The 21,171-nt window shown below is 36.9% G+C and overlaps 1 protein-coding gene across 1 annotated transcript in view; it reads left to right on the top strand.

Moving 5' to 3' along the window:
- LRRTM4 (leucine rich repeat transmembrane neuronal 4) overlaps nucleotides 1–21,171 on the top strand; it is a 661,549-nt gene that overhangs the window by 490,799 nt on the left and 149,579 nt on the right. The window lies entirely within an intron of this gene.

Raw genomic sequence — 21,171 nt, 5'->3', positions numbered from 1 at the left:
GCAGTCAGTTTGGGTGTCTAGGAAGTAATTCCCAAAGTGAACCTGTGGATCATTCTTTATTTTAAACTAGTAGCCCAGTGCACAAAATTTATGCACATTAAAAGGGAATTAATTACCCTAACCGGTTTGGCTCAGTGGATAGAGCATCGGCATGCAGACTCAAGGGTCCCAGGTTCAATTATGGTCAAGGGCATGTGCCTTGGTTGCAGGCATATCCCCAGTAGGGGGTGTGCAGGAGGCAGCTGATCGATGTTTCTCTCTCATCGATGTTTCTAGCTCTCTATCCCTCTCCCTTCCTCTCTGTAAAAAATCAATAAAATATATTGTTTTAAAAAAGGAATTAATTAGCAGAGATATTTTAATATTGCTATTTTCCCTTTCTCTATAATAGAAGTGTGAGAGATGAAAGGAAATTAGTAAAATATATATGAAAATCATATATAAATTTATTAATAAATAAACAGTAACAAAAGGATATAACAACAACAGAGGCATGATATAAAACCGAAAAAAAACACCCTGACCAGTTTGGCTCAATGGCTAGAGCGTTGTCCTGTGGACTGAAGAGTCCCAGGTTCGATTCCAGTCAAGGGCATGTACCTTGGTTGTGGGCACATCCCCAGTAGGGGGTGTGCAGGAGGCAGCTGATGGATGTTTCTTTCTCATGGGTATTTCTAACTCTCTATCCCTCTCCCTTCCTCTCTTTAAAAAATCATTAAAATATATTTAAAAAAAAACATGATATGAAAACAACAAAAACATGATATAAAAACAACAGTGATGCAAACAATGACTGATAAAGTGATTAAACTTATTCTAATATCTCCCTGTACACCACATTAAGAGTAAAAACACTTTCAGAGTGCTTGACTAATTTCCCTTGTGATGAAGTACTTAGAACTTTAACTGTAACATCACATGCTCTTCAAACCCGAGAGAAAGCAACATATAACTGACCATGTGCAAAAACGGGTTCAGTAGGAATATGCCTACTCTGTCTAGAGTTTGTCCTTGTGATTTATTCATTGTCATCACAAATGCTGGCATCATGGGAAACCATCCTCGAATCAATTTAAATGGGAGGCCAGTGTCAGATGGGGACAAATTAATTCTTGGAATCAGAACAGCCTCTCCCTCTGCAGATCCTGTTAGCTTCGATAATGTTAGGCCGTAATCTTTTGATAATAAATCTGGTACCATTACAAAGACCCCATTTACTATTGAGATTTCTCAATAGCATGATGATTGCACCCACTTTCAATTTTAATTTATGACACGGCATTCCCGAAGGAGTAATACTATTAAGAAATTTGATGGGAAAATTTTCCTTTTCAGCATCATCTGTGGAATCAATGGAATCATCACTCAAAAATGTGTGAAAATCTCCATCTAGTATATCCAAAATTTCTTCATTTAATTTTTGAACATGCTCATTTTTTGGACAAAGAATTGCACGTTTAGATATATTTTTAATATTATCTATAGCAGTGGTTCTCAACCTTGCTGCACATGAGAATCACCTGGGAATATTTTTAAAATCCTGTTTCCTGGGCCTCATCCTCCGGAAATTGTTTCTTTGTTATGGGGTGTGGCCACAACATCAGTAACAAAGAAACAGAATTAAAACTTTATTGTTGGGAGCCGCTACAGTGTTTTGGACAGGTTCAAGCCTTGGACTGATGAGAGGGCACAGTCCTCTCATTGCCATGTGCAAGTCCCAGCTTGGAGGACAGGGCCCTCCCAGCACAATTATAGCCAACAGCTGTACTTGTAAGCTTGAACTTATGGTCCAAACACATGGCCCCACGTGCCTGAGTGATGTAGGCTTGATAGAGTTCAGGTGCATGTAGTTGAGTAGGATTGAAACCCAGGAGTATGTTGTAAACAACTTGGTCACACCCTTACTTTGCCTCATAGCATCTGCTATAAAATAAAGGCATGGCTGTGGGCGTGGTAGCTGTCTCTCAGAGAAGCAGTGTCCCACCAAGACGCGGCTTTCATTCTCTTGTCTGTCTTTTCTAAGCCTTTCAGCCACCCCCACTCAGGTTGACCCCTGGCCGTGCTGGCGCAGCACTCTCCCAGGGAACCGTGCTCCCAGGGTGGGTTCCTGCCTCAAACCCTGCCTTTACAGGAACCAGCTCCGGGAAACAGCTCAGGGGAGGGTGCAGCCATTGCCAAGACAACCCTTGTAGGACTGACTTCCTTCCAGTTGGTCGCAGCTTTTCTTCTGGATGTGATTAACACCACCCATGGTTTTTATATAAGTAGATACTAGGGGTCCAGTGCACAAATCCGTACACCTTGAAAGGAACTGTGTGTGGGCCTCGAGGCGCAGTGGGCACAGGGACAGGTCTTGGCCCATCCTCTGCTCTCCTGCCTGGCACCTCCCGCCACTGCCTCTGGTCCTCTCTCTGCCAGGAGCCCCGCTCCTGCCACCACTGCTCCCACGCACTGACAGCACTGGCCCCGCTTGCACCCGCTGACGGTGCAGAGTAATTGGGACTGGCACCAGCAGTGGGTGCGAGTGGTGCCAGCACCATCAGCGGGTGCGAGTGGTGGCTGCTGCCCCAATAGCCCTTCAGGTGCAGGGGGAGGTGGAGAAGTCCTCAGGGTTCAATCAGGGCCAGCAGCCGCTGCTCACCTGCTGACAGCACCAAGTGATTGGGACTGGCGCAGGGTGCTAGCAACAGGTGTGAGCAGTGGCTCTAGCGCTGGCTGTGGGTGTGAGCAGTGTTGTCACTGGCAGCAGGTGCAACAGGTGGCTGCTGGTTCCAATCTCTCCTCAGGAGCAGGGAGAGGTAGAGAAACCCTGAGGGGCAATTGGGGCCAGTAGCCGCCGCTCACACCCACTGATGGCACTGAGCGATCGGGACCAGGGGCGGGTGCCGGGTGCTGGCAGCAGGTACAAATGTCAGCTCCAGCACCGGCAGCGGGTGCAAGCAGGGCCAGCACTGGCAGCAGGTGTGAGTGCCTGGCAGGACCTCGGTGTGTGGGAGCAAAGAATTTTCAGTAACCACCAGAGTCTCGCTCTGATGACAGCGACTGGCATCCTGCCTTGGTCTGTCACCCCCACTCAACTGCTCCACCATCTTTCTGTGGCCAATGCCCACCATGTTCTGCACTCTGCCTCCTGCTACTGACTCCCTCCATGTTCCTCGCACGCCCCTTGGTGGTAGTGCATGTCATAGCGACCGGTTGTTCGGTTGTTTGGTTGTTCCGCCATTCAGTGTATTTGCATATTAGGGTTTTATATATATAGATATTTTTATTGATTTCAGAGAGGAAGGGAGAGGGAGAGATAGAAACATCAATGATGAGAGATAATCATTGATTGGCTGCCTCCTGATGCTCCCCAATGGGGATCAAGCCCACAACCTAGGCATGTGCCCCCACCAAGAATTGAACTGTGACCTCCAGATTCATAGGTCAGTGCTCAATGACTGAGCCACACTGATCAGCCTGTGGATCATGCTTATCCAATTTGCCTGGGTGGCTTGCTAAAAATTCAAGGTTTTTTTTTTTTTCATATGGAATTACAATATCTAGGAGATGGGAGCATGATTAGGACAGATTTAACAGTATATTGGACAATTTTTACATTTCCTAAAGTTTCAGAATCACTGACCTAAATTACCAAATAGTGCTTCTTTTTAAACAGGATTTCAGATATCTTGAGGTTTTCCACCTGAGTGCAATAAACTCATATTGCCACCTTCCCTGCTTCATCATTATGAACTGTCTGATTCAGAAGCTTTGTTTATGTTAAAAATAAAAGTGACAGCTATAGAGACTTGGTAGGGAAGAGATGCAACTCAGAAAGAAAAAGCAGAAGTGGAATATACCAGCCAGTTGAGTGGTAAGATTTCCTCAGACCCCATTAGCTGATGAAGAAAATAACATCAGGCCTTTGCAGTTTCAGCTTAGGTCTCAGTCAGAAAACTATGTTCTGCCAGCCAAATTCAGCCGACAGTCTGTTTTGATAAAAAATATATATATTTAAAATAGCCATACCCTTTCATTTACTAATTGTTAATGGTCCCTTCCATGCTAAAATGGCAAGGTTAAGTAGTTGCAGCAGAGACTGTCTGGTCAGCAAAGCCTAAAACATTTACTTTCTGGCCCTTCACAGAAAATCTTAACAATCCCAGGTCTAGATTAATTTTGTACTGGGTGTAGTATCAGTTTAGAGCAGTGATGGAGAACCTTATGAGCTTGGCGTGTTAGCATTTTAAAAAACCCTAACTTAACTCTGGTGCCATGTCACATGTAGAAATTTTTTGATATTTGCAACCATAGTAAAATAAAGACTTATATTTTTGATATTTATTTTATATATTTAAATGCCATTTAACAAAGAAAAATCAACCAAAAAAGAGTTCGTGTGTCACCTCTGACACGCGTGTCATAGGTTCGCTATCACTGGTTTAGAGGAATAGTTTTATCTTATATTCAGTGAAACATGTAAAGTATGCAAGATCTGTTTGTTTGGTTCAAATAAAATATTTAACATAGGTGAGATTCTGTTACTGATCTCTGGTTTGGCTAATTGCCCCAATGAAAGCTAAACCTGCTTATAAAAAAGGAAAGAGGTTTATTCAAGTTCTGGTTACCTGAGAAGATGACAAACTATTTTCTGAAGTCCATCTTAACATCTCAGTGCAGGCAGCATTTTTTATAGGAAGGGAGAGGGAAAGCAGAACAAAGAGATTGAGGGAGAGGGGTTGTGGACATGTAGGCAGTGTTCTCCCTGGCCCCAATATTGATTTTTAATGTCAGCATACTGGAACTGGACAGGGCCAGCCAAATTTCTGCAGCTGGGTGATCTGCATCAACTGAAGTCATGGTCAAAGCTGATTCTTGTACCAGCAGGAACTGGAACTGCTGATGCCTACAATATGCTTATAAGGAAACTGTCATTATGAGTTCTTTTTATAAGTTTGTTAGCACATTTTATTCTAATTCTATTTCATGGAAAGGCAGAATAGTATACATTTTTATTCCCTGTCACAATTCTAGGGTTCTGGAGGCTGGGCTTGGGGTCATGATGAGACTTCAGGATCTGATTGTAAACCAAGAATATCTTGCATGAAAATGGATGCTAGGTTTTCTTTTTCATGATATTTAATATTTAAATGATGATGGAATCAGCTGAGGTAGAAGTTTAAAAGATTCAATTTTCTCACTCAAGTTTCCATTTTCTGCATAAGGGTGGGTGCATTACAAGGTTTTCCCTTTTAGGTGATTATAGGGCTCAGTTGGCCATCTTTGAGTTAGAAAATCTATTAGCATATAATGCTAGAGAGCAACTGAGTCACCCTCAAAACTTCCACCAATCAATACATTATGTAAAAATCTTCCTAATTTGCATTCTGTATCCCTGGGAAGAGATTGTCACAATGAATTTGTCATTAATTTTATGGCACAGGCCCTCTACTTAGCCATTGGTGCAAGTGGTTAGTTTCTCCATAAATATTTGATGTCATATTAAAGGAAAGGGTGGGGGAATATTTCATCCCATGGATTTTTGTAGTTAGTAAGTCATATATGCCACCTCATGATGCTTATCAAATGTTAAAGCTGATCTTAATGTCTCAAAGTTGACCAAAGTGTACAACTTACATTTGCTGAAATTGGAACCAATGGCAGAGAAGACAAGCCTGATTAAAATAAAAGCATATATCTCTTGAGAGAAAGCTGATCTGTATGGCAGAAATCAGAAATTCATGTAATAAGCATTTCCGAAATCATATGACTGTGCCAGTGTAAGAAACTTGGATTGTTACTTTTGATATTCAGTCCTTTGCATCCTATTAACAAAATGTAGGTTAAAATTAAGTCATTTTCTCAATGAATTCACTTTCCAATATGGACCCTAAAATACTATTAAATCAATTAGCACTATCAGGTAAGGGCAGTCAAATATTATAATGTCCTCTACATTCCTAATGCTTCATTGATTGTGAATTAATGAAGTGCTATCTGGAAGTACATTTGTGAAATGTGATAATCGAAGTTTGCCCAAGATTAAAGCATGAACTATGGAGTTGAAAATAAGGAATCCTCTTGAAATTGTTAAGATTAGATTTAAAAATTAAATAGGATTTCTACTAAAATTAATGTATTTTTTTGTTATTTTAGAAAGTAAAACACTATTTCTTACCCTGAAATTCTTAAATTATGTCTCCACTACTAGGAGAACAAAGGCTGAAAAAATATTATTTGGAATAGAAAGAAGATGTGGCCTAGGGACCCGTTTTCTAATAATAACTAACAAAATATTTCCTCATTATGGAGAATAGAGTTCAAAAGAAATTGTGTTTGTGAATAAGGTTGGAAGTCTTTCAAAGTGAGTGAAAAAGAAGCCACACTTAGGACTATCATCAAATAAGACTCAAATCAACTATACACTCCTAATCCTTATACTTACTCATTTATCATTCAAATTGTCTTCATATTGATCAGCAGAATCCCAGGCCAGACACTTCTAGTCTGTTAAGCACTCAAGTTTTATTTATTTATTTATTTATTTTAAAATTGAGGTATATTTGACATATAACATTTTATTAGCTTAAGGTGTACAACCCAATGATTTGATATTTGTATATATAGCAACATGATCACCACAGTAAGTCTACTTAACTTTCATCACTCCATTGCAGCTTTATCACTATTTGACACTTGTCAGTTTATTTTAAACATTTGGAACAAGTAACAATAACTTATTTATGTACATTTTTACTTAGTAATGTTTTCCAGGTATTATTCAAAGAACAGATGATCTATCAGTTGACTATATGTATATATATATATATATATATATATATATATATATATATATATGTATATATATACCCTCTAGAGCAAAATCACCATTAAATTACATGTGGCATATTTATTTTATTTATTTATTAATATAGAACAAATCCTAACATGCAGATCTATCCTTAAATCATATTGATGTATTCCTCCTCGAAAGTGTTGAAATGAAATAGAATGCATCTGTCTGGTCTATTTGGAGCTACATTGTCAGGAAACAATGAGGTTTTTCTCTGACATCTGGGAAACTCAAGTTCATTTTAGCTTCATTAATGATGCACATGTAGATATTGGGCAAAACAGCCCCTGAATAACTCAATTACACTGTGTATTAATGGTGATAACAAAGCTCTTTCCAGGAAGGCAAGAGAATATGCCACTAAGTATGATAATTGCTTGAGTCTGAATTGCTTCCATTCAAATAGACGAATGTACTTCCAGATAGCATTTCATTAATTCCCAATCAATAAGCCATTAAGAATGTAAAGGACATTATTATTAAATAATCCAAATCTTCTGTTTGCAAGAGACTTTTATTGCTTGTCCTTGTGATAAGGTTTATAATTATCCAGAAATAGAAGAGCTGAACTTTATTCTGAATATATTAGTAAAGATAGAAATGTCTGACTCAGCCAGTTAGGGAATATTTGTCATTTCTTATTCAAACATAAACATAAACTCTGGAAGCAATAAATTAATATTCTATAGCTTCCATGGGGTAGGAAAATCATATTGTTTTATCACCAAAAGTTTATTTTATAAGAAATTGCAGCACTGGCACACTTAAAATATCAGCTTGTCTTATATCTCCTTCAATACAATTACAACTGATTCTTAGGCACCAATTATAGTACAACTTAAGAATGCTGAGATAGAAAGAGTTTTATTAATATTTTGAAAGGGAACAATAATGTTCAGAAATGTATTTCCTTGAATTAGTTGCACACTTATTCTGAAGGTTAGTTTTTGATGTATACTTGCTTTCATAAAGTTTTATCAACACTTTCATTTATTCAACAGACACAAATTTATTGAAACATCTTATGGACAAAAGAACAGCAAAACAATGTTTCTGACTTGATGTGGTTTAAAAATCCATATATGGCAGAGCCCTTTTTAAAAGCACATTCAACTGTAACTGCTTTAAAATTTTTTTTATAAGAATTGGGTCACATCTTAATATTCCTATTAAAATACTCTTATATGGAAACAAATTTATCTCTATACAGGATGTAAAGTGCTTTTTAACTAACTGTAAAAACTATTATCAGAGGTTTTAGACAGAAATATGTTCTGGTTGAAATGATATTATATCATGCAAATGCGTTAGTATTGCCTTGATCCATCCAAGGATTCAGTTTTTTCCCTAAGCTGTTAATTCAGATACACTATTTATGTTTTGTTTTTGAAGGTTAATAGACTTTTCTGAAATAACTCTGTTTACTTTGAATTAGATCGAGTTTGGAAGCTATAAGCAGGGAAGATTTTCTGCCATTCACTTGGTTAAACTGAGCTGCGTTAAGCATGAGGTTATGTCGTATTTGTGATGATTCCTTCCTGATACTTGACATGCCTTGGTGGATATGCCTTTAGATATATTCATGAGCTAAAATGCAGCGACACCATAGAGGCCTTCAAGTGACCTTTTATAATATACTTCTAGATTTTTATTCAGAACTATGGATTGCTCTTTTTTCTTGGCAAAGGTGTTTAAGGATTACTAAGCTCTCATGGATATGACAAGAAATCTGGGAGGGCTTTACTCTCTTCCTATGAATTGCCATCATTCCTACTCTTCTCATCATAAGAATCCATTTCTCTGCTTGCATTATGGCCACTACTCATTCTACTCATTCTTACTGCTGATTTCTCACTGCCTAATAATTTTACATTTTTCTATGTTCTCTCATACTTTTCTTATATACTTTTTCCATAGCTCATAATTTTGGCTATAGTGGGACTTAGTCTATGATCTTGACCAGTCGATTTTAATGCTACTTACCTCTCTTCTGTTGAATCAGTTGTTGTGTTCCTACATTTTTCTAATATTAACAGCATACATATTTTATATCAAAATAAATAACATATTTATACTATCCCAAAGTGATCTCACCAACCTCACCATGTTCAGTGATGATAACCCTGTTAGAGATGAACAAATGATCACAATCACAGGGCGATAACACATTTTACAGATAAGCCAGCTGAAACACAAAGAGACTGCCTACCCGGGAGGAGTCTGGGATCTTTCCACATCCTGTGGTGACCAAGCATCACCATTTCTCTACTAATAATTTTTGGCACGTTTTCCATGCCACCCCCAACATTTTAAATTCCTTTCATCCATCAAGTCTGGCTGAAAATGTTATCTCTTCTGTGAAATGTTCTGTGAACTATTCAAGCAGAAAGAATTGTTTTTTCCTTGGGGTACTTTGTTCCATTCCAAGTAGAAGAGGTTTTACATTGTATTATATTTAGATCTATGTGGCTCTGCAGCTACTTTATTGGGGATTCCAGTCGAGTGAGCAGCCAGGCTTCTTTACACTTGTATCCCAGGTGTTAAACACAGAGCCAGAAACTTAATAAGGATTCATTTACTTGAACTCATTTTTAAAAATTGTGCCCCGAGTCAATGTTGTCTCCGATACCTGAGGATGCCTAGGAAACAGAGAAGGGGAGGTTAATGCATTTTTATTAGCTAGAGCACTGTTTATTTTTTCCCGAGATCACTCTGTTTCTCTTAATTGTATGAAGTAGTTAGATTTGGGTGTAAATATGAAGTGTTCGCTAGAGATAATTGAGCATATCAATCACTTAAAGCAAATATGGCTTTTGTAAATACTTAATCGCTGCAGGCTTTAAATCTCACACAGATAGCTTAACTTAAGATCAGTAAAATATTTTAAGCCCCCTGAATATCATGTATCCTATACCATAAAATGTACAAAATCTAGTTATGATTAGTGGCATTATTATGAATCCCAAATCTCATTACTGAGTATTGTTGAATTTACTTGCAGTTCAATGTTTAAATATAGTAAGATTAAAACTATTCAACGAGTCCTTGGAACTTGTGGCAAATCATTATTACTTCCTCCAATTGCTCTTTTAGTATTATTAATCACAATGAATTTCTTTGAAAATCAGTGAAACGGTAATTTATTATTCCATATGCATTTCCACTGTAAATTAGCTCCTGTGACTTAACTGCCGAAGAACTATTATTAAGTTACTATATAACACCTGCAGAATCGTAATCAGACCAAGAAATTGATCCCAAATGAAATCACTATGACCGATTCTACCAAAGTGGAAATCAGATAAATGAAAAAAAAAGAGGCACCACAAAATAAAGTATTTTTAAATAGTGTAAGAATATTAATTTTTTTGCAAATAGTTCCAGTAGGCTTCAAAGAGAGAAAAAATGAAAATGCAAGGACATTTGTCTTTACCTGACAAGCCCAAGAGAGTTCAGTCATGTAGATTACACACATCTCTGGTGTAATTAAATAGTGAAAAGGATTTATGGGTGAGATAGGAACGCAGCCCCCAGGTATATTTGTCATCACCTCTATCTATAAAGTTTCCTGCTCACAATAAGAGCAAGTAATGAGGGCAGGAAGAAACAAAAGACAGTCTTGTCCCTCTTGTCATTGAATAAATTTTTCACTTTGTGATGTGGTTTACTTGCACTATTCCTGCAACTTGCTCCTCTCCCAGTATTTGGAATCTTTGTCTTAAGTCAAAGCTCTCTTGCTCTCTATCCTGCTGTGAATAAAATAGATTAAAGATCTGCACAAGGAGAAAACGGCAAAAGCCAAATTATGGTATATAATTTTAAAAGATGCTCCTGCCCAGGGCACAAGGGAGGAAGATCTGAGCATCTGGGAAGCATATATATATATATATATATATATATATATTAAATGTGAAAAGTCACCTTGAAATGTCTTTCTTTTGTTGGGTCTTCACTAAGAATTTAGTATAAATGTGCCTATTCTCTCAAACTTAGAATAAAAAACACATTAAAAGTGAGGCACAAATGATAATGTGACTACTGAATGTACTGTATTAATTATCTTGCTGCTCCTTTGTAATAGGCAGCTGCCTCTAAAGTAGATGATCAAAATGTGAATGTTGTTTCTATGTGTGTATATGTGTCTGTGTGCTTGCAGGCAAGGGTATGTGCAAATGTCTATGCATTTGACTATGTGTCTTTCTGCATAAGGATGTCTCATTTCTCAGTTTTATCTGTAAATTGATTCTTTGAACATACAAACAGGAAGTAGATATTAGGCACTAGGTAATGCTTGGATATTTTTAATATATTGATAAATTAGAGCTTTACATAACAAGTCATTATTTTCATAATTACTGTATTTAGTTTAGAATGACAATTCCTTATAAGAATTCTGGCTTCAAATCCAGGCCTCTGCAACTTACTGGATTTGTTATTCTAGGCAATTTATTTATACTATCTAATCTAGTTCTTCACTTCCTCATTTCTAGAATGGGGAAACTATAAGGCTTGAATGAGAGAGGCCTATAGCCTCTCATTGTAGCCTGGGGATCATTGAATGCTTTCAATAAATATTAATTATAATCTTCTGTGACTTATTATTATTAACACATCCTTCTCTCTTATTCCATGAATGACTGTAGTTGACAAGTGCATTTAGCATTTTAAGAGTTTTATTTTCTCTCAAACTCAAATCTCTATATTTCCTTGAAATTCCAAGATCAGGAACTGAGAGTTCAAAATTCCAGTTCCCTTCATCACTTATGAATTGTTTTACTTATCATTCTAACTGTTTTATACTTCTTGATATAGTAGTCTATAATTGTTCTCTTCTTTCAAGCCTTTCTGGTTAAAATGTGATCTTTTCAAAAAAGGAAACTTGGTCTTTTGTTCTCTTTCCCACCTGTGTATGACAGGTGTGTGTATCTCATTTGTGTATAAAAAGACAGATTTTAAACAATGGTACATAAATAAATTCATGTATACTGAATGATGGCTCAAACGATATTTAAAAATTTCAATAAAAACTTTACAGGAAAAATTAACCTCTCTTTATTATGTTGTATAATTTTGAAGATTACATATCAACTTCTTACTGAAACTGACCAGACTTTATGTATTCTGTTGTGTTTTTTCCTCCAATAAATGTAGCATTGCAAACATTATTATCTTTATTTTAAAGATAAACAAATTGATTTCAGAAATAATCACTTGCTAAGTTTATTCAATATTGGAATTGATAGAGTTATCCAATGTGTATGACTACTTAGTGTATGTTTTTACCACTTCACTGCTAAACCTGCTTCCAACACTGAAGTCTTAATTTGACTTTATAGCTAGTCTCTGGCCTTATTTTCAAAAACATGAAGGAACATTGGACATCTTCTTTCAAAGCAAGGAAGTATAATTTTGATAATTTTCACATATTTGTTGTGATTTACATTGGCTTATCTACTTATGTCTTTGTCTATTCTGACTTCTATAACAAAAATATTATAGATTTGGTGGTTTATAAAGAATGAAAAAGCCCTAGCCAGTTTGGCTCAGTGGATGGAGGGTTGGCCTGTGGACTGAAGGGTCCCGGGTTGGATTCCGGTCAAGGGCACATGCCTGGGTTGCGGGCTTTGTCCAAAGTGCAGGAGGCAGCCAATCAACACTTCCCTCTCATCATTGATGTTTCTCTCTCTCTCCCTTCCTCTCTGAAACCAATAAAAATATATTTAAAAAAAATGAAAATGTATTGCTTATAATTCTGAAAGCTAGGGAGTCTAAGATTAAGGCACCAGAGATTTGATGTCTTGTGAGAACTCGCTTCTTGCTGTGTATTCACATGGAGGAAAGGGGAGGAGCTGTCTGAATCTCTTCTTTATAAAAATACATTTTTATTGATTTCAGAGAGAAAAGGAGGATAAAGAGAGATAGAAACATCAATGATGAGAGAGAATCATTGATCTACCATCTCCAGCACACCCCACACTGGGAATGGAGCCCGCAGCCTGGGCATGTGCCCTGACCACGGAGTCAAACCTTGACCCTCTGTTTGATAGTTTGAGGCTCAACCACTAAGCCAGGCCAGCAGGGCTGAATATCTTTTTTATTAGGGCCTAATCCTATTTATGAGGGGTCTACCCTCATGAACTAATTATCTTCCAAAGGTCACACCTCCAAGTGCCATCACATTGGGGGTTGAGTTTTAACATATGAATTGGGGGGGTGGGGCCGGGGGGGACACAAACACTCATTCTGTAGCAAGTTATAATGATAATGCAAAAGTTTAAAAAAGTTTGTTAATTTATAAACTTATATGAATTTCATTTAGAATGATTAATAGTGTAATTTTCTTAGAATATTTGCTCCTCAGAGGCTTTCTATTATCTTTTAGAAAAATATTTAATCTAGGTAAAAGATTGACTTCTAAGGCCTCAATTATCCATGGAGACGAATACAATGAGCCGCCTTTATGAAACATGGCAAATGCTATACTTTAATGACATTGCCTTGAGACTAGAAGTTTAAAAAGTTAAAATATCATTATCATTTTTAAGAGAAACCCATATTTTTAAGGAGAAATTGATTGGATGGCGAGCATGAGAAGGGATTTCTTACCATGATTTCTCAATTGTGGATATAATTATGGTCACATACTTGAATGAATTCAAAGTCAAAAACCAGTTTTACTGTTTGTAATTTAAAATATCCACTCTCTTGTAATGCCTTATGAAAAAAATACACACTTCATCACTCAAAATATGATTGCTTGACATATTTCATTTTTTACTCTAAATTGTTTTATAGTTATACTAGTCAATGTTTTATTGCTTTTCTGCTCTCTTTGTTCTTGAGGTTCATTGTAAGACTTTAAGTAAAGGATTGCATTACAGATACGCAGGTCTTTTTTCAATGCCCAATAGATATTTAGGTGCAAATGGCTTTGTAATCAAAATGCTGCTTCTTATTCTATGGAAAGCTATTTAATATTTTATATGACACCATAAATCCTTTTCCTGCCAGCAATCACATCGCACATTTGCCACAGCAGTTTACTCTTCATTTGCACCAATATGCCCCATGCCTTGTAGGGCCATTTTCAATCTGCTAAACTAAAACATGATACATTTTATGGTGGTGGCATTTTCACAACATATGTTTCTGCACTAAAAAAGTTGTACTCAGAGACCAATAAATATATATTAAAGTGAATCTTCCTCTCCTCGGGAAAATATAAAAAGTGTCATTTAAATATACTGGTTGCTTTATCTTATGAACAATTTCCTTGGAGTTGAAGTTACTTGCATATTCTAGCTTCCTTTTACAAAGTAAAGGGAAAACTATTAAGGGATTGAATGCACTGGATAAGATTGTCTTCAGTTTATGACATTTTATTTGTAATGATCTATATGTTATAATAGCCTGCTATTTACTATATCCATGACTTTGGACAAAACATACACCTGTTCTAAATCTAAATTAGGGTTTTTAAATCTTCAAATCGGAGCCCTGACTCCACAGGGTGATGTTGACCTTTGACAATTTGTGTGGCCTCTTGGGGCAGTTCTGGCTCCTCCAAGTAAACTCTAGAAACCCTATAATTTGTAATCATCTTTGTTAAACCTTAGCTGAAGAAAATTTATAAGTGACCTCAAGTAATACAGACTTGCACCTTTATAAATACATGATTTTGATTATCTCATCATTACTATGAAGACTTTTTTCACTTTCCTTTGGTGATCCATTTTCTGCCCATTTCTCTTAAATAAACTCTAGGAACACTTAGAAGAGCACTTCTCAGTTTAATAATGGAATATTTTATAATAATAATAATATAGATACATTAATAAAATAATATAGATAGATCAGTAGGTAAATATGACTAGACATTTAGAACAAAGTTGAAGTCAATAACATTATGATTCTTTCATCTTCTTTGCCTCCCACTATTTCCTATCTGTAGGTAAAGCTACCCATACCTGCTTATGATATGGTGCATTATTTTATTCTCATAAACAATGCATTTACCTCTTCTCTCTCATTCAAGAGTAGTTGTCAAATATTTATTAGGTAACTACTACTTCTCAGGCACTGGAAAAATCACTGGAGACACAGCTGGGAGCAAAGAGGTTAGGGCCCATTAGAGAACTTTCAGTATTTTTTAACAGATAAGTAGAGAAGGAGTTAGATACAATGTTGTAAGTATTATAAGAAGGAGTACCATAAGAGCCCCTGAGAAGAAATTTCATCAAGATTTGAGTGTCAGGAAGGCTGCTTGGAGGAGATGGCATGAACATATGAATAGAAGGGAGATGAATTAGGAAATTATGACTTTTAGAATGGTATCAACCAAGTGGATCCAGGAAAATTCCCTGTTATTTTCTTCTAAATCTGATGAGAAATGCAGAGAATTATGGATGCTCTCTGGCAAGTGAGAAGGAACCAGACACTGATTTACCAAAAAGATATCATATGAAAACCAGACTATCTAGAACTGTCTAAAATATCTGCAATACTTTGAATAAAGTATATTTCACAATTTGGAGGCTAGAAGAAAATTCATGGTTTACGAAATCAGGAGAGAATCACTGCATCTATCAAAAACAGTGGTGAAATATTTGTTTTATTCTTTGAATTCAAGGACAGAAGCACTGGATAGCTACCAAAAAATGTATTTTACTTCTCATAGCATGAATACATTACTGAGAGGGAGCTATACAGGCTGGAGCTGCATTCCCAGGCTTCCCTTTCATACTGGCAAGACTATGTGACTACTTCTCACCAATGGATTGTGAGCAGAAGTAACACGTGACATTTTCCTGATTTGTAAGGTAGAGGTATGTCTTTAATACTCTCCTTCCTCCCCATTTTATATTGACGATAGTGGATTCTAAGGCCATAGAGTATAGCGGAGCTACAAAATGCAAGCAATCTGGGTTCACGAATCTTCACACAGAGGAAATTCTCCAGGAAAACCTACCTGAGAAATTTTTGTTGTGTTAAGTCATCTCAAATTCAAGGTGTTTTTTTTTATAGGTGCAAACATTTCCTAAGAGTATAATCCCCAGAATTTTTCCAAAAGCCAGTTATCACTTAAAAAATTTGCTAACAGGTATGTATTATCGTCTGTTCTAGTAAATTTGCAAGTTTTTAGAGTGTAAATATTCATTTTGAAGGTGGGAAATGTGAAGCGTTTCTAGATTCTCTAGAATGATTTTTTTTTTATCATAGACCTCAGAAATAACTCTTCATAGACCAATAGCTTACTCTGATTTAGATTTTCCTGCCTTTCACTAGTGGTACGTCATTCCACTGTTACCACTTACCATGTCTGCTATTTGGTTTTTTGCTTGTTGATTTCATTCCAGTTCCCTTTTGTTAGCTACCAAATAGGTTCCTCATTAATGGATTTAAATAAAAAATATAAGTTATCTATGAGGTTCTATAGCCCATGGGCCTAGTGAAACATTTATCAGAGAAGACCATGTACTACCATTCCTGAAAGCTATCCTAACCTAAGGATTGCGGTACAAATTTCTTCAGGGAGATGTAGATACAGAAGTCAACAAGGAAGAAACATTTTAATTCTTGTTTTCATGCGGACCTTAATCTTACAGCCTCATGAACAAATTTGGAGCCTATAAACAGAACTCTCTTGTGTTGAAAAGATAGGCTGCCCATCTATGCTGTGATAGCAATAGTGGATTCCTTAGTTTTCTTTTCCTTACATTTTATCTATAAAACTATTATTATTTTGACATCAAAGAAAAATCCTAAGTAAAAAAGGAGAGGAAAATGTACTTTTCCTTAATGTTAAATATGGAGTTGATCTAAATCATCTGTCACAGGTCTTAAGAAAGAGGCATAGTCCAGAAAGCAGGTAGCCTCAAGTTTTGTGATTATCCCATATTCCACCTAAGAGAGAGAAAATGCTAAAACCAACAGTTTGAATGTTAGATCTGTAATAGATCTTGAAATTAAAAGCTCTCTACCTTTTAATATAATCAATATTCTTAATCATGATCCAATGTTATCAATATTTCTACTTTAGACTTGAGGGGCATCAGATCATGAAATGAGCAGAATGAAAGAGCCTTGAGCTCTTCATATAAGTCTACAAATATTGGATAATAATGATAAAATAATAGTGTATTTATCATTATTGTCATCATTATTATAATGGTCAATAGTATTTTACACTAGAGGCCCTGTGCACAAATTCGTGCATAGGAGGGGTCCCTTTGGTTGACCTGTGGGGATCAGGCTGAAACCTGCAGTCCAATGCCACCTGTAGCTGCTACCTGCAACTCCCGCTCATCCTGCCCCACTGCGCCAGCCGTGGGCTTGTGCCCAATCAGTCCCTATCCAGAGAGGCTCGTACTAGTGCAGCAGTATTTGTCATCCCTGAGCCCTGCATCTGGCGCCCTCCTGAGTGGAGTGGCCTGCAAGATTGGTTCGAAACTGGCTCTCTAACATCCACCAAGAGGTCCCGGATTATGAGAGGGCGCAGGCCAGGCCAAGAGACCCCACTGGTGCACGATCAGGGCTGGCAGGGACCTCGGGAGGGCTCCAGGGTGTGTCCGGCCCATCTCACTCAGTCCCAATAGGCCAGACCCCTGCAGCAAACTAACCTACCAGTCAGAGTGTTTGCCCCCTGGTGGTCAGTGAACATCATAGCGAGCAGTTGAGCTGCATTAGCATATCATTAGCATATTATGCTTTGATTGGTTGAACGGTTGACCCGACTACCAGACACTTAGCATATTTGGTTTTTATTATATAGGATACCTTTTGTGCTCTTATGCATTAGACACTATGCTTAAGGTTACAAATAAATTAATTCCAGTGATCTACATGTGCACATTGAGGCCAGATGTGTTCTGTACACAAGGCCTAAAATTTATACATTTGTAAGTGTTCTAAGCTCTATTATTTAGAATACTTTTCACACTGTATATACATTTCCTCTGGGTTTATGCTTAAATGTATAAGGTGTCAAAAGTCTTAACACAAAATATGCAAAAATATTACATTCTCAGTATAACTACTTAATTTTTGTATATAAACATACGAAACATTTGCATAGATGCATTTACATAGACACATTTACATATATAATAAAATTTAAACAAGTTTATTTTAATAATTTACCCTATAGAAATCCAAAGTAAATATATAAAATAAATTATGATTGAGTAATGATCTATCTGAAGTCAATGTTAATGCAAAGTGAAGTAAGTTCACAATGCACCTTTAAATCCAATAATGCATGAAATTCATATCTGGACATGATCTCTTCCTGAAAAAAAATAAAAAGCCTACGTATTAAATTGAAACTTGTTTGACAATTTATTTAAAAATAAGAACAAATGTTAGAGAAAAATTCTAGGTTACTCAAAAAATTTAGGTTACTCAGTATCTCATTTTGTTCAGTGAAGCTCATTATAATCTAGCTTGTTAATATACATATGCAAACATAGCATGTGTTATATCACATCTCCCAAATGTAGCTACAAAAAAAAGCAGTTAAGAGAAAGCTCCTTATAATGAAATAATGTAATTCACAAATCAGTAAAAGAGTCTTTACAATTTGTGATATAATTTTTACAACATGGGTTGATTTCTGGGCTTTCTGTTTTGTTTCATTGATCTATATGCCTGTTCTTATGCTGGCACCAGGCTATTTTGATTACAATGGCCTTGTAGTATATAGCTAGATATCTGGTATTGTGATACCTCCAACGTTATTCATCTTTCTCAAGGTTGCTGAGGCTATTCGGGATCTTTCCTGGTCCATATAAATTTTAGAATTATTTGTTCTGAATCTGTGAAATATGTCATTGGTATTTTAATAGGAATTGCTTTCAATCTATAGATTGCTTTGGGTAGTTTGGACATTTTAATGATGTGTTGTTTTGTTTTATTTTTGTTTTGCCTGGAGAACTGGTTGTTAAACACCACTGAATGAAGGCCTTGCAACAACTAACTACCTGAGAAAAGTACACAGATTTTACAGATGAGGCATATATGATTCCAAAGTCTCAGGTGGCTTGCTCCTCATCCTGACTATCCTGTATGTAATCATGTTGAAATGAAGGCTTTCAAACTGTAACTCAGTAACTTTTTTTACTCTCCACTACACTTATTTCTCTGTGCCACTAAAAATTAAGTCTTTCAATATTGTTTATCTCTGTGATAAAATTGTACAGGTTTGTGTATGTGTGTGTACACAGACTTTATTTTATTAATTGTTTTACTTAATTAGATTTTATTGACATTTATGCAGGAACTCTGAGTGATAAGGACAAAGATACAAGTTTATTCTTATGAGCTGTTTCTGTAGAGTTCTCTATTTTCATTTAATATAGAATCTTGATTCCCCATCCAAAGTGTACAGCAATAAATCAATGTGAATGTTATTGGCATCTGGGCCACAGACTTGAAGATGTTATTTCTCAGCCCAAGAGTACTTGCATAGGGGAGACTATTGCCAATATATTTAAAATGTTTAACCTTTAATATTCTAGAAGAGGATTTGGAGTGAAGTGTTAAATTTTTCATCAACTTTCCCAGAAATGTCCTGGTTGCCTCTAAAACTAGTATTCCTGGGTGCACTAATAAATACCCAGCAGGGATAATTCATTGATTCTGACAGTAATGCTGTGCTCAGAGATTTCTCCCTCTTTATTTATTTAAATCATCAATCTCGGATCCAGTCAACAACTTGTAACTAAAGAGAGATTTATCTGTCAGCTTTCAATCAACAGAATAGATACTGCTAGTGCACCAATGGCTCAAACCCTACAAATGATTATTTCAAAGTGTGATACCCTAGAAGGAATGCAATTATTAACACCATAGGCTAATCTATAATAATAAAAGCATAATATGCTAACTAGACCAGACATCCTTCTGGATGACCTTCCAGACAAAGCCGTGCTGCAAGGGAAGCCCAGGTCCCAGTTGCTTGCCAGTGGCCGGAGGGAAGCCTGGGTCCCAGGTGCCAGAGGGAAGCTGGTGCCAGCAGCTGGGGGAAGGAAGGCCTACTCTTGCATGAATTTTGTGCACCAGGCCTCTAGTTATAGTAATAAACTCTAAAAAATTAGTAAGTACTCCTTTCCTTTTACATACCTCAATTCTATTTATCTTCCTTGAATTACTCCAGATAGTTAAATATGCAAAATCTGATTCTTACTGTAGTACTGAAAGAATGACCAGTCTCTTTGGGTACTTAGCTATTTGTATGGTAGTATGAGGATATAAAGAATGTCTACTTTAGACACAATAAATATTGTAATATGCACTAATATTTTAATTTTTTATTTATTGATTGGAGAGAAAAAGAGAGAAACATCAATTGGTTATTTCACTTATTTATGCATTCATTGATTGATTCTTGTATATGGGATTGAGCCTATGACCAGGGATTGAGCCTACGACCTTGGCATATTGGGGTGATACTCTAACCAACTGAGTTACCCAGCCAGGGCAATGCACTAATATTTTAATATGCACTAATTTTCAGGTTAAACAGTAATATGATGGGATAACACAGAACTCTATTGTTTGAGAAAGCATATCTCTCTCATTAATTATTCACTGAATACTTTTGAGATTCAGGTGAAAGAAATTGATGGTATTTCAAGGATTTTAAAATGTGATATTTAGAGAAATTTACTGTCATTTACCATAAGTTTACTTACTCTTGTATTCAATGTTATTTATCTTACTAGAGGCCCAGTGCACAAAAATTTGTGCACTGGAGGGGGGAGAGGTCCTTCAGCCCAGCTTGCCCCGTATTACATACTGGGAGCCCTCAGGGGATGTCCTACACCCTACTCCCTGCTCTCCTTGGGGAGCGGGCCTAAGCCACAGTCTGGCCTCCCTTTGTGGGAGGCGACCGGGCTGATCAGGGGAAGGCACTAGCCCCATCACCCCGCTGTTGCAGCCACTGCCAGTCACCACAGCCACCAAGGTGTTTTCATCAACACGAACTCCAGTCCCTTCACCATGAAAAAATGACAACTTTCTTTAGGCATTTTCAAGATGTGTCTTTCATATAATAATAATTTCTTTAATATTTTTTTTATCCTCACCTGAGGATATGTTTCCATTGATTTTTAGAGAATGTGGAAGAGAAAGGGAAAGACAGAGAGAAACATCAAAGTGAGAGGAACACTTTGATTGGTTGCCTCCTGCATGAGCCCTGACCTGGGCCCAGGCCAGGGAGGAGCCTGCAACCTAGGTACATGCCCTTGGTCAGAATTGAACCCAGACCCAGTAGTGGGCATTATCCACTGAGCAAAACCAGCTAGGACAGGATTTGACATTTTCTTAACCCTCCAGCA

The sequence above is a fragment of the Myotis lucifugus genome, unplaced genomic scaffold, assembly GCF_000147115.1.
Source record: "Myotis lucifugus unplaced genomic scaffold, Myoluc2.0 scaffold_277, whole genome shotgun sequence".
Lineage (NCBI taxonomy): Eukaryota > Metazoa > Chordata > Mammalia > Chiroptera > Vespertilionidae > Myotis > Myotis lucifugus.
The sequence above is the reverse complement of the archived record's forward strand: the minus strand, read 5'-3'. Positions and strand labels throughout refer to the sequence as shown.